The sequence below is a fragment of the Varroa jacobsoni genome, unplaced genomic scaffold, assembly GCF_002532875.2.
Source record: "Varroa jacobsoni isolate VJ856 unplaced genomic scaffold, vjacob_1.0 scaffold_788, whole genome shotgun sequence".
Taxonomy (NCBI): Eukaryota; Metazoa; Arthropoda; class Arachnida; order Mesostigmata; family Varroidae; genus Varroa; species Varroa jacobsoni.
The window spans coordinates 238,844-244,610 of NW_019213690.1; positions in this window are offsets into that span (position 1 = coordinate 238,844).

Consider the following 5,767-nt stretch of genomic DNA (forward strand, 5'->3'; position numbering starts at 1 on the left):
TTTGTTTTTTTCTTGCAGCAATGCGGTAAGCACCATGTTGTGGGAAGATATAGGAAATTAACTAACATACTGCTGCATGAATATAATGAAGTCGCCTTATGGTCTAACTTTCGGTCAGGTGCATAAGGTAATAGATTAATCGCATTATTGCAATACCTCTTGGTCCCTTATCATCATATTAATTATTTCTTTTACTTTTTTTGTCGTATAGGTTAATACCTTTCTAGAAGGAATATTATCGCTATGTGGGTGGCAAATTTACTTGGGCTTGCGAGAAACATGGTGTTATTCGTGAAATTTGTAACTCTTTCCCAAAATGAATAACCTGTATCATGCAAAAGCATAGAAGGTCTATTTTTGGTTATCAGATAAAACTGCGTTGTTTAATCAAATGTGTTGCGTCAACAAACCTTCACTCTACAAACCATCTTTCGCTACTAACGGGAGTTGAATGATATGTTTTAATACTGTCCAGACTTAATCCAACTTGTATATTATTTAAACTGCAGAGAAAAAGAGCACATTCGTACTTCACTACGTGAGACTCCAATAATTTCAACATCGCCGGGTGCTTGGTTCAAAATTTGCATAAAGACTTCGCGCAGACATATGATTGTATTTAGCTCGCATTATTAAGAAAAAAAAAAAAAAAAAGACATTCAGAACGGTTAAATATTGCTGTTTCATGGGCTTTGCCTGACGCTTTTGGGCTCTTATTATTCTTAATTCGCAAATCCGCAAACTAATTAGTTTCTTTCAATTTTGCCACAGTCTCCATTAGAATAATTAAATCTTAATTCATCGAACAAATGGTATCTACACAGCGTTATCGGACATGAATTGATATGATATATAAACAATACAAAATAAGAGATGTCTTTTGGAATGTGGTGCATTTGGGATAAAATTTTTTCTTGTCTGAATTTATCTTTACCGCATAGATGTAAACGGTACATATTACAAACTTTCGACCTCGTACAAGAAGTTCGCGACTTCAGTACTCCAGACGATTGGGGTTCATATGCAGTATAGTTTATATATATAGCAGAATATATTTTCATAGTTGATAACTAGGCTTTTCACATAAATATAGTACTGTCTTAGTAAATGTTATAATGTTAATATTAAGATGGTTTCATAATAAATATAAAAGGTTAAAGCATTTACAAAATAAAATACATAACCAAAGCATAATTTAGCGGTAACGACAAGTCCCAAGTGACCTTAAAAGTGAATTATCCTTTCAAGTTATTAGACTAGGGACTCCGCCTTCTTAGGTTTGCTGATTACAATTGTGGCAAGCACCACTCGCCAAGTAATCTAATTGGATGTTTTAAGTTTTTCTAGTGGTTTTGATATAAATGGAGGTCCAAATTTTCTTAACTGTTTTTAAATTAAACCGGTAAGAAAAAGGCACTCGGTGTGATTTCAGTGGGATTCTACCTAAGACATAAATACGACAGAATTGTATTAGCCATATTGATTCAGTGACCTATAATTTTTGCATAAAATATAATATAACCAAATTTAAACTAAAAAAAAAACCTATTTATCTAGCAGAACGAACATGTAAACGTTGACAGACACGAATTTATTTGGTACGAACCAAACTACCCAGGAATCACCTTGTCGCGACTTAGACACTTTTAAACTTTAGTGAAAATTCGAAAATTAGTGCCACTTGCAAATCCACACAACGAAATTTTCCTAAATTTTGAGGGCAATAACTCCTGTAGCCATTTTCACAGGGGCGATAAGATCTGTACTCAAGCAATTTTTAGGACGAAGAGCGCCAACATTTCTCCCTAAAAGATACAGCAGGAAAGCACTGGCTTACGTCTGCATTATTTGAAGCAATTTTGTATGCCAACTAGTTTAATTCACCCAATGCCAATTATTTCATTACGTTCTAAAATTATAATTCATGTTGATGTATGAACAGTTGCGTGTGCTAAGCTTGTTTTTCTTTATCATACGCGATGCAGCTAGATCAGTAGCCGTCGACACAACTTAACGAAAATAACATTACGTCAGTGAGAATAACATTTTAGTTTAACTACTTAATATAACCTATTTACCATATTTCAGAATGCAGGACTTTGTATAGCGTAAGGCTTAACGAGATCAAACAGTTCACCTAGCGCGGGTTCTCCCATTTTTAAGTAAGCTGTTATATAAACATGAGCAAGCCATGTTTTGGCTTTAAAAATATTAATTGAAAACAACCACGTAAAAGTTAGCACCTTAGTTACTCAGGAGTCCGTTATAAAGGATTCTCCCTTCAAAACATGTGTACGTTATGCTATTGACGATACAAACCCACATGCACACGAAAGCACAAATAGCCCCAATTAATAAATCGTAACTACAGAGATGAAAAAAAAAACAATAAATTATAGATGGCAGCTCTATTAAACATGTTTCTTTTCAAGGAGACCCTTTCGTGTGTGATCAAAATATGTTAAATTTCACAGAATTGTTTTCAAGCCTCAGAAAACTAAGCGTATCTTAGTTAATAAAAATAAACGCCCAGAAGACATTATTATCGATGGAATGTACCCGCAGCAAATTCGAAGACATACAATAAGCATTTATTTTATGAAAATTCCCGCATTTAAGAATGATATGCGGAAATAGGAATCTATTGTTAGAATATTAAAGGAGACCGGGTAGACGTCACAAAAATTTGATAAAAATATATTAGGGATACAGGGTTCCGAACTATTGTTCCAGATAAAAAAAAAACAAGCTAGCCAGCCGTCTAAACAGGAACCAGTCTAATTTCACAGTATACTTCACATCAAACGTCTACTAAGACTTAGATAATTTGTGTTGTTCTATTCGGTATGAATAAAGAGACAAAATTCTCGATCAACTGGCATACCATTAGACTAACTACATGCTTAGTTTTAATTTACCAGAATTTTGGTCTGAAGCTGTCTATAACTGTCAAACCTTATTCTCACACAGTGGTGATCTTTTTTCCCTCTTTCAACTCTTCTAATCTAGGCGCCAAAGCAAAATTGCAAATGGCGGCCGCAGTGGAAGCTCGCCTTCCGCGTTTTAGCGCAACTCAAATTGACGGAACTTGCTGTTTACGTTCCAAACAAGATAGTGCTCCTGGTGCTCAAATTGTGTTGTCAGTTGATTCTTGTGATGTGCCGCACAATGTAATGTGCCAGAAATTTTGCCTGGTTCCTACTCCAATCCTCAGTAATTTTGGGATTTCTCTCGCTATGGCAGAATATTGATTTATCGCTGTAGTGACGTTCTGAGGGCTCTCACGAGCCCTCTTCTGCCAGTTCTATAGTAGGTGTGGAAACAATAGCCATGAGCAGTGAACCTGATGTGGCGACAGCCGCCAAAAAGCGAACCCTTGAACTCGAGGCGTTCTCGTCACTGGTCGACGCTCTACGAGCCGCAGGACCACTGACCCCCGAACGTAAAACGCTGTTGCAACAAACAGCTAACGCGCTCAAAATCTCGGCTGATCGATACAAGGCCGAGATCCGTCGGGCACTGGCTAAACCGAATTTATCTGGAGAGATCGACGAAACATCATGGGCAATGGAAGGTCGACGAGACACGTTCTTGCTGCCCCGAAAACCACCTCGAGCAACTCTGGCGGTCCCGTACGCCGCGTATACGACACGGCTTACTCCTGCTCTTGTCCAGCTACCACGAGCGCCATACAAGACTGTGGAAACGCAAACAGTAGCCCCAAAAGTGGCTGCCAATCCAAAGCTCGTTGTAGTTAGCTCACCTCGCTCACAAGGTACCCATACGATGGTATATGCCAAACCTGCTGGCCAACAAAGACAGGTGCGAGTATGTTCCACGCAGCAAGCTGGAACCCCTCAGCTGCCTGTGGTGGTCAGTGCTAAGGCTCAGCAGCAACAGACACCACAGCAACAACCAAAAATGATGACCGTTCCGACTGTTATAAGGTCATCTGGACCCGTTATATCTGTTCCAGTAAGCGCTGTTTCAAGTAGCATTTGTAACAGCAACAATGGCTGTAGCAGTAGCAGCAGCATCAGTAGCGGTACCTCCAGTAATCAGAGCTGCTGTGCTGTCAGTACAGCTACAGTCAAAAGTCTCCAACAGCCTGCTTGCCAGCAGATTGGTATCGGTTCAGTAAGTCATCAACATCACCATGCTCAGCCGCAGTCCCAACAGACACCGCAACAATGTAAGCAGATCGTTATTACTACACCCAATACTGTTCAAGCGCAACATCCTCATCAACAGATCGTGGATAAAGTAAATCTTCGCGCTTCACCGGGTATACAGCAACAGTTTGCCTTGCAAACGGTGCAGGTTCGACCGACAGTTGGTACGCCGGTTGTCACCAAAGTGCTACATCCTAACCGGACAAGCGAATTAAAAGTGCTGCAGAAACCTCGGTTAGCGCAGGTTCGGACAACGGCCACCTCCATAGCATTGACAACGATGAGTCCAACAGGCGTTCGGCTAGCCCCCACGTTAGCTAATGTGACTAACGGAGGAAACAAGGTGCACATTCACCCGACAGCAGCAAATGGAGCCGGTGAATCAGTACAGAGTGTCACAACGATTAAACCGCCCACCAAAGTCATAAAGTCACTATCGCAGTGGAACTACGATGATCATTCAGTAATGGCCAAACCTGCCATTGTTGCGCCAGTCGGCGCGGCCACGACGGCAAGAACAATATCGGCGCCTTCGTACGGCGGTGAGACGATTCTACCTTCATCCAGCTCATCGTCATATCCTCAACAATCGCAACAACAGCAATACGTTCACCACCAAAATGTACAACATCCTGCACCAACAACAAAGATTCAGCTAGCGAGCACCGGTGGCGGGACGGCATCACAGACGCGCACGGTTCAGATAGTCCAAATGTCGACAAACGCTCAAGCTCCAAGCACACCCGCGCGGGTTCCGAAATCCGTCCGATTGATCACCCCGTCGCAAGTCAGCGGCGCACCGCCGTCCCATGGTACCAGCGGCAGCAGTAGCAGTATGACGAATAATAATAGTAACAGCAATTATAGTAAAAACGGCAGTAGTAACCATCATACTAATAACAATAATAATGATAATAACACTGGTAGTAGTATTAATAGTACCAATTGTAGTAAAAGTAGTAATGTTAGTACGCAAGGTCATTTACATGGGCGTGGGCACCACGGAAGTCACCCGCCGGTGACGACAGCAGCGACACCGATGACGACAACTACAACAAACAACCAGCCACGACCATGCGACAACTCCTTAGAGTCGGCGGTCAGCGCCGCAACGAAGGTTGTAAACAGTAATGTTGTCGTACAGAACCTTCCGTATCAGAACTACCAAGGATCGATCTACAAGATGGTCCCAGAAGACGTCATCATGGAAGAGGAGGTCGCCTGAGAGCTCAATGAATGGTGAAACTCCCTCAATGTGAACCTGTTTTTTCTGTTGATGCACGGTAGGACTTCCTAGAAAGGTAGATTTTGTTGATTGAACTAATGTGACTATAGTTTGAGCAACAGACAGTCCTCTCGACTGAAAAAGCAAAACAACAAAAGCGTTATATTTTGTATTAAGAACTAATTGAGTCTTGATAGTAGTTCTAATTCAGTTGCTTTAACAAACCACAATAGACATCTACTCGACTAGGTATCATGCCAGCCCGTGACGGAAAAAAACTGGTTCGACTTGTAGATCTGTAAATGAAACTGTGAAACAAAGCTCTCGCTCATATGAGAGCCGTTTAAAAACTATACATAGTAGATACAAT